Source organism: Pantherophis guttatus, chromosome 3 (assembly GCF_059756535.1).
Source record: "Pantherophis guttatus breed Tessera chromosome 3, ASM5975653v1, whole genome shotgun sequence".
In the NCBI taxonomy this organism is placed as follows: Eukaryota; Metazoa; Chordata; class Lepidosauria; order Squamata; family Colubridae; genus Pantherophis; species Pantherophis guttatus.
Window position 1 is genome coordinate 38,128,329 of NC_142065.1, and position 9,964 is coordinate 38,138,292.

A 9,964-nucleotide genomic window follows, 5' to 3' on the forward strand; every position below is an offset into this window, starting at 1 on the left:
GTCCTTTAACAAATTTGATCCATTAACATTTAGTTGTTTTTCAGCAGTCAGTGGGAAAACATTCCCTATTGGTAAACTTTGAAGAACACTAACTGAAGCTAAACAGTTCAGCAAGTTTGAGACAGAAACAAAACTTAAGTTAGAACTCCTAAGTAGTAGAAGATGGATTGATTGATTAGACTTCTGGCTGACTAGCTCCAAAATGACTTTCAGCAACTTGACAAAAGTTCATTTTTTAAAAAAGTATCTTTATTGCCAAATGGAATAAACTAACATCTTTCCACAGCAGATTTCAATTTAAAGGGCCATGTCCACACATCCTAATTAAAGGGGGGGGGGAGTTTTTAAAGATTACTTGAAGGTGGGCAAGTTATGAGCCATACAATTTGTTTGGGGGGTGGAGGGGTGCTGTTCTAAAGGTAGGTGCAATGGCAGAGAAGGCCTGCCTTCTAGGTCCTTCTAGATGATAATATGGGAAACAAGTGACCTCCTCAAGCAGATTCTATTATATGCAATATAGGCCTTTAGAGGTAACAAGTCAGGAACTCCTCCCTTGGTCTTCAATAATAAGTGGTTTGCTATGTCCTCTGTATTAAAGTGAAGGCTCATTCAGAATATCAGTGCTTTCCTTCTGAATTTCCTTTCTAGTGAACTTTAGACACAGGTTAAAGATAGATAAGAGATTGCTACAAGTGCCATGAGTTTATTGAGGAAGTTCAAGGAATCTTTGGTTTCCAATCAAACTGACTGGTTCAAGTTTTATAGTTTCCTCCTCCCACCCAACACATTTGTTGTTGTTGTTTTTTATAAAAGGGACAATAGCTTACTTGCTGAAGAGGCTTTTCAGACAGTAACACATCAGTAGCCATCCCATTTAATGGAGAACAAAAGCATGCCTTGGGACTCGTAGCCTGGCTTTTCAGATTTATACCCAGAGCTCTCCTAGAGCCAAACCTTCTATATCAGAGTTCCAGGCCACTCGAGAATGACAGCTGGCTGGCTTGTGTCAGACTCTTGGGCACTTGGGTATCTCAAGTTTAAAATAGCAATTCTCGGAGGCCATACAATAGCCAGTGCTTATATGGGCTCAGGGCGGGGGAGGGATGAATTGCACAAGAGGCTGTGGCTGACCCTGCCAAAATAGCAACAAAGCTTTGCATTCCAAGCTGTTCCCGGCTGGCATTCCTCCAATCAGGCATCCAGCATCCAGGGTGGCTGATAAGGGTGGAGTGCTCTTGTTAAAGCCTCCCTCTTTTTAAATTGCATTTCTCAGACACTACATTTGTTCCCACTGAAAGGACTTTCCACCTGCTCTCTGGGCAAAAGGTAAGGAGCCCCAAACCATATCTTGCATTCCTCCATCTTAAACTAACCGGGACACATACCATATCTGAAAATAACGTATTTGAAATTGGGATTGGGAGGAGTATCTATTGTGTGGCAGTACCCCAAATCTACCTCCTCTCAATTTTTCTGGATACCCTTCCTTTGAAATGCAAATATATCAGTTTGTCCTTATTGATTTCAGTATGTATGTATACATACAAGTGGCTCTGTATGTATGGGTATGTTTGGGAGAGAAGGCAAAGGCTATAATACCACAAGACTGTTTAGACTTGAAAACAAAACAAGGGATTCAGTTTGTAATATCAGTCTGTGTAAAATGGTTTGCTAAATGCACATTTAGAAAACATGGCATGTATAAATTGGGGGAAGATAGTATTAGACTGGTATTAGTGTTTCTTTTCTTTTGTAAGCCAGGTAGCAAAAAAAGAGTGAATTTTCACTGAATGTTGGAAACCATTCAAAGATGAACAAGGGAAGTCAGTAGCAGGAGTACATAGCCTGTTTAAAGTATGCTTTTGCATTGCACAATAATTGCTTTTTGTAACATTGCCATTATCACAAAGACAGATATTCTTAATCTAAGATCAGTTAATTTTCTTGGTAAATTCCTGAGGTGTATATATGTATATGATCTGCATATACACATATAGAGTTCTAATTCTTCATTAGTTAAGGTAGGTGGATTCAAAATTTTATGAAAATACTGCATAAGAATATAGCTAGTGTCATCCTGAGGTAACCAAAAATTCTTATCAGGATGATTACAGTCCCAAAAACATAAAAGACTACAATGTGGACTCAACTTAGAAATAATCACAGGTCTACAGTACTTTAGTACAAAGTAGGGAACATTTGTACTAAATATACTATCTACATTTAGTACATTAAGAGTGACATATTATTTGAAAACTGATGTCTAGATAAGGAAAGTTTTGAATAAATTTAGAGAAAATTTAGAAGTGACTAAGTCAACCTATTATTCAATTTTCAAATAACTGGACATGTGCAATATCTGTGACCAGGATGCAGCTCCTAATGCCATTTCCTTTATTGTTCTCATAATGCCTTTGTGAATTTGTGCAGCAACATCCTTGATTCTATTCTTTTACAGCTGTTACGGACAATTCAAATAACTTTGTGACAATCTTCCAAAGTAAGAAGAGAAACAGGGACTTAAGGGACAGAACAGCTGGTCTGACAATTGAGAATTATTTGTTGAACTCCCCAGAACCTGCTTAAAATGCCCCTCAGTTTGGTGATTTGCTTCACGGTTGATTTACTGTAGCAGGATTGGATTTGCTGAAAGCAACTGCCAAGATTCAGGGATGTTTTAAACAAAGAAAAGGTTCACATGCTTATATTGTTGCAGGTAGAAACACAGGCAGGTGAGCTTGGGGTAACTGGTTTTAAGTATGAAGCTCAGAGGGAAGAGAGAAACTGCTTAGATCTTAGTTCAGGGCTGTGAAACTCCTGGCCCGTGGGCCGGATGTGTCATGCACTGGCCACGCCCAGTTTAGCAAAGGGGAAAAATGTTCCCATACATCATGGGTGAGTTTGACACTTCTGCCGTGAGTTTGACACTTCTGCCTTAATTAGTCCTCTTTTTTCTGCTGCAGAAAACTGTGAGCAAAGCTAAAACTCCAAAATTATTGTATTGTTCTTGGAAAAGAGAAGAAACTAATAATGGCCATTATTATCTCTCATATGAAAGTTGACAGTGGTAAACTGTGCAAGCAACAACCCTCTAGAAATAAAATAAGTTACGATTCTCCATTGGCATTGCATTGGGTATGCAAAATACTGTTTGATTTGGGATAATAGCTTAGATGTGATTATGGACTTATTTATCAATGTTGTTTCTGGCACTAGTTGCTAGAAATTTAAGATGTTTGAGCTCCCCAGACTCTAGCCTCAGGCAGTACTGCGAAGAAAAATTCCTCTTCTTGTCTCCAGACTATAGGGTGTAACCGTGAGGTTACAAGTACTGCTATACTTGTTAAATATGGAAGTAAGAAAAAGTATTGGGTTTTTTTTTATAAAGAGAATAATGGAAATGTAGGATGAAAGAAACATATCAGGATTATAATTTTGAACCATAATGTATTTTTTTTCTCAGTATATTTCTTGACCTCATTTAAAACAGCTGTCTTTCACATCACTTGTGTCCTTAGTTTGTTATATCAGACATGACTACTTGTGATGTCTCTGCTTGTTCTTTCTTATCAGTTCTGCTGCTAATCTCTACTTATTTTAGAAGAACTATGCTGCCAAGATGTGAAATGGAAATAAAAAACAAGCTTTGCTGTCAGTACTATCAGCAAAGAAGTGCTTTTAGACCTCAAGCCAAATTCAACAGTTACATTTATATTAGGCATTGGTGGTGCTTGCTTTTTATTCTGACTTCATTGCACTAAAGTCTTAGCTTTCTCACTCCTTGTCAATATCTTTTGCTGTTTCCTTTCCCAAAGACATTATACACATTTTACTAACCATAGAGACTACAGTTCAGTATTCCAGAAATGGTAGATGTTAAATGTTGTGTCAACTAAGAACTTGAGATTCCAGATAAATATTTGAGCTTGCAGTTTTGTGCTTATGAATACAATAGCCTTGTGTTCATCTTAGTTTGGCATTATATTTCTCAGAATAGCCAATCAGATATAAATATGAGATCCCTTTTTTTGCTTCCCAATGGTATTTAAAGAAATGCTGGAGGTAGCATCTTCATAGAGCTGTCCTCCATGATTTTATTTGATTGCCTTTTTAAAGCGATCCAAATTAGTGTCCATCATAATCTTATGGTTTTGAATTTTACAGATTAATTAAAGTCTTATATTGCTCTTGTTATCTGTTTTATGGGTAATAATCAAGTATTTGGCTGGGCCAACCTTTGGCTGGGCAGGGGTTTTAGAGAGAACATCCTCCCTTCCTCCCTTTTATCTCTTATCCCCAAATAGACTTCCTTTCTCCTAAGGCTACCTTTGTCTAGCTTTCACATATACTGCTGTGGAACTAGTCATAGATTTAGTTAGCTCTTGCACTTTGCTATCATCATGAAAATAGATAGAATAGATCCAAATTGTTACAAATGCCCTGTTTCTGTTATATCTGGGAAGTTGTGAATGTCTCATTGTAAGAGAGATTGATGCCCGAAGCCCTTAAGAGGTGTGGATCTTCCCTTTCTTTAAGAGATCTGAATGTATTAGATAAATACCATCTGGTTTCTAACATTCCCTTCTTAGTAAAGATTTTTGAGATGGTGGTTCAGGACCAACTACAAAGCATTCTACAAGAAGCAGAAAAGGCATTGATTGCTCTACTGTGTTGGGACCTGTTCTGGACATCTACAGTCTTTGATGCCATCAACCATGGTATCCTTTTGGGTTGGCCGAAGCACTGTTTTTCAGTGATTTGGCACTTAGTGGTTGCCTCTAGTTGGTTTTTGTTGGGAGAGAAATTTGGCACAGTGGGTTCTCCCTTATTGGTGGTTCAGGATCATTCTCCCTCCCTCCCTCCCTCTTTCTCTGGCTTAAGAGATCTGGATGGGATAGAACAAGTTTAAGTTGAACCTTTGAAAGATGGAGCTGATGTTTTTTCATCTTCTACACCCATTGTTTTCTTTATGGACCTGATTGTATTGCCTCTGAATTAGCAGATCTGCAACTTAGACTTTCTCCTGGATTCACAGTTGGAGGCTGTGGCCCAGGAGGCCTTTGCCCAGTTACAGCCTTATTCAGGACTGGGAGAACTGATTACTGTAGCTCATGCCCTTATTATCATCCAGTTAGACTACTACAATACATCCTACATGGGGCTGCCTTAACAGTTCAATTGAAAATTTCAGTTGTTGCAAAACCTAGTGAGCGTGATCACAGGTATTTAATGGTGTACTCATGATACATCTGTCCTGTGAGTCATGGTCTGGCTTCCTATTACTTCTGGGTGCAATTTAAAATTCAGGTTTTAACCTATAAAACCCTCTATGGCTTGGTCCTGATCTACTTACAGGGTCTTATTTCTTCACCAAGTCCTCAAAAAACTCTTATAACAAATGCTGAACTTTTAGTTTTGGAAGGCTAGCTTATGCCTAAAGTTTTGACCATTAATTTCTCAGGACACTTTTACATGGATGAACTGTTAGCTAGTGAGCCAGCCCATATGTGAACGCAGTCTCACTATTCAGGAACCAAAGTTAAGCAGTCATTGCTGAGACTCACCCAGTCACTATTATATCACTGAACAGGTTCAGTCAAATCCTGCATCCTCTATTTCAGCTTTTCCCAAATGGTGCACCTCAAAATTCCCAGAAAGCAGGAAGAAATTATGTGAGTTGAAATCCGTCTTATCTGGAGAATATCAGGTTGATGAAAGCTACTTTACCTCAGTTCAAAGTATTCATATAACAGATACAGCATTAGTGCACTCAGCCTCCATATATATCTGGCTTAATACTATGCATTAAAAACTTTTTTGCAGTCAATTCAATAACATTTTTGGGTCAAGCAGGCATTTGGTGACTATTGGTCCAGATATCAAGTCCAATTTAGATTGCTTCAATATTTTCCATATCTCTGTTTTTAAAAGCACCCTCTAGATCAGGGCTGTCAAACTCACGGCTCACAGGCTGGATGCATCACACACTGGCCATGCCCATGCCTGGTTTAGTGAAGAGGGAAAAAGTCCTGATATGTTACGTGACACCGCCATGACGCCATGAGTTTGACAGTCCTGCTCTAGATGGAACTCAGAGCATATTCCAGCATTTTCATATCTCCTGAAACTTTATTTTGCTTCTTTTTTAATGGCAGGTAACTGAAAATGTCAGACACTGAAGAAATCATTGAGGAATATGAAGAGTAAGTGATTTTTGTCGTGCAGGTTCCACTTTGACAGAGATGGACAATACATAAATGTGAAAAATAAATAAAATAAATGTTTGTCATGCCTTTTCAAATTCAGAAGGCCAGCAGGTCATTAACGCTATTGTTTTGCTATTACTCACAATTATGAATGTAGTTATGGTTAGTTCCTTTATAAACGATGGTTAGGAATTACAACTATGAGACAGTTTGAGTAATAACAAATGCCTTGAGAAAAAGATTGATGACTGGGGAAGACACTAACTATTGTATATCTATGGACTCAGCAAAAGTGAAAGTATATACCACCACACTTCTTGGAAGTTATTTGCATGGTAAACATTGCTGTTTCTAGGGTTGTCAATAGCAATAGCACTTAGACTTTACAGTCCTCTCTAAGCGGTTTATAGAATCAGCATGTTGTCCCCAATAATCTGGGTCCTCATTTTGCCAACCTTGAAAGGATGGAAGACTGAGTCAATCTTGAGCCAGTCAGAATTGAACTGCTGGCAGTCAGCAGAATTAGCCTGCAATACTGCATATTAACTACTGTGACACCAAGTCCTTGGTGCAATACTTTTGGTGAGCCTTTACTTTCTAAACATGATAAGTCTAATCTATCCAAGTACCAACGTCACTGGAAAACATTAGCAAGTCAGTTCTTTTTTTTCTTCCTATTTTCTCTGCTTATTTGTCAGTAGCTAGCACATGAAAGAGAAAAAGAAATAGAAATCAGCAACATGAATCAGAAATGAGGAGGAACAGAAGGATCTTGTAGCTCCAGGGGTTGGCTTTGAGCCTCCTTCTGAAGCTTGATCTAATTTTTACCTCTGGCTAGGATGTATTATTTCAGAGATGATATGTCTCTATTTGACAGTGTTGTCTGTGTATTGTATCCATTACAAATCAGATATAATATAAAAAATCTTGTGAGGGAGAAAAGGGAGCTTGATGTTCTTCACCAGTAGTTCTTGATGGTAGACTGAGCAAGGATGACCTTTTCACAGTCATAACCGCCAAGATAAAGAATATTCCAGTGTCATTTAAATGGTATATTATTTCTAAATTTGTAATATATAAATATAACTTAATATACATACCTTTATGCAAATTTTGCCCTCTTTTTATTTCTTTCTAAAACACCCCTTTGAGGAAAGCATGTAAAGAACAAGTTCATAAAAATTGCCTGACACTGTAATCAACATAATGGTCCATTCAGTTCACTCTCTTCAACTCTGGGTAGCCAGGTGAACATGGGAAACTCATATTTAAGTCATGATGACTGTGAGGTTTATTCCCAGCATCAGCCTTCAGCACTGATAGAGCTAATCACAGCAATACTGGGTAATGCATTTTTGAGGGTAACAAGGCATGCAGCCTGATCCAAAAGCCTAGCCTTGACTATATTAATATTAAATTGCAAATAGGAATAAAATTTCACTACCCCTAATATACCTTTACATGTTCCAGGTTACTCTAAAAATAATTTAATTGATACTGATCCTTTGTAGTAATTACAAGTCTTCACAAGTGGGGAAGATTATAGTAGTTTGAAATATTTTGTCTTCAGGAAAAACTATAAATACAATAATCAGGAACCACTGAAAGGTCACAGCACTCTTCATATCTTGGCAGTCATTAGGCTGCTTTTCACTTGGTTATGTTTGCAATTCTAGAAGTTCTTCATACCATTTGGATGCCCGGTTCCTCCCATTCTTTCACACTTTCTCAGTTTCTTGTACACCCTCAATCCAATTCACTGAACAGTTTCTCATGTGCTCTTGACTTCAGCTGTAAAACTTCACCAGACTACTGGAGGGGAGGGGAGGGGAATCTTTCAGAACTGTCTGGCTCCTCCTGGCTCCATGTAACCAACACCTGTTCCTGTTACTTGAGCTGCATCTCCAGTTGATGCATAACATGAACCCATGCATTAAAATATCCAATAGACTTTATGCTACTTCCAGCCTAATGATTATTCCTCTGAAGTCCAAAATATAAACATTAAACATGATTTCATATAAACTAGTTAAGTTCCTAGCGAATAGTTACACTGTTCGGAAAAAGGAATGTAACAGTGAAGCCTAAAAGCACCTTATCTTAAAGTGGTAAAGCTTCAGAGACACAAGTCGCACAGTTTTAGGGATGAGATCAGGACTATCTTGCTACATCTGCCTCCTCCTGTCTCATAACTCTTAGATGAAGAACCAACTGTAATTTTGCTTTGTTATAAAAAGACTGAGCTCTTGATCTGCAAAGTACTTATAAGCAGATCAGTTCATTATTAGGGAGGCCACCTTTCACTTGCAAGATTTTGCTTCTTTTTTATTTTTAAATTATCACTGCAAAGGTGGGAGCAGATGCTGCCAGAATTCTCTGTAGTTTCCCATTCTTTCTTAACTATTGGGTGAGTGCAGACAGTGACTTTAAGATATACAACATCAGAAGAAACTTCTAATGTCCCTGAACCCCAATTTATATTAATCACACGTTTTGATTCTCTAGGACAGTGATGGCTAACCTTTTTGCCATCGTGTGCCAAAAGGGGGGGGAGTGCGGGGTGGGTCGCACATGCATGTGCCCACACCCATAATTCAATTCCTCCTGCGCCCCGCCTCCCCACTCACATACGTGTGCGACCCCCCCGCTTCGCACTCCCCTCACTTTTGGCACACAACAGCAAAAAGGTTACTGGTGGGCCCGGTAGGCCCATTTTTCACCCTTCCCAGGCTCCAGAGGCTTTCTTGGAGCCTGGGGAGGGCGGAAACGGCCTTCCCCACCCCCCTGGAGGCCCTCTGGAGGCTGGAAATGGCCCGTTTCCCAAGTTCCAGTGGGCCCGGAAGGCCCAAAAATCAGTTGGCTGGCGTGCACATGCACGCTGGAGCTGAGCTAGGGCAATGCTTGCGTGCCCACTATATGGCTCCGAGTGCCACCTGTGGCATGCATGCCATAGGTTTGCCATCATGGCTCTAGGATGTTGCTGAAGTTTGGTGGCAGTTTGGTGCCCCAGAAACCGCACATAGGCCATCCACTAGTAAGCACCAAGCACTATTTGAAAATACCCACATACACAATCATAATGTCTGTATGTGTATAATACAATTACAAAATTCACACAAAGAAACACCTCACAAGATTACTCAAGAATAGAGGGAGGAAGAATAAAGACCCCATATTGTACTCAATGAACCTACAACCTGCAAATAGATGTTGGTTTTGCTTTTGCTTCAGAGTCAACTGAAATAAGGTGTCCAGATGAGATTTGAGGATAACTTCTGAGATAGGAGGACATCTACTTTAGCAGAAGTATGTTTATAGAAGCTACTGCCAGGTAGAGTTCTGGACAAATAAATCAAGTCAGCTCCACAAAAATAGACATTGTGATCATGCAATCAATCAGGAGTCAATCCCAAAGTATTTGGTTGCAATTTTATATTTCGAATTTCATATATAGTATATGTTTTAATATTATGTAATTTTGGTTTTGTTTTGTTTTGTTGTTTGTTCATTTTTTGGTGTAGACTACCCAGAATAACATTGGGGTACTATAAATTTATTTAACAAATACATTTATTTAACAAATATAAATTTACTTAACAAATAAAATAAAATAAAGTGATGGCAAGAATTGCTATGGAAGTGCTCAAAGACTTCTTGGCCCATTGATTACTAATAAGCTGATGTGCTTCTGCATCGTAAAACCTTTTGTTTTGACAGCAAGACTCCTTAACTTGAAGCTGATTGTTTTTTTTAAAAAA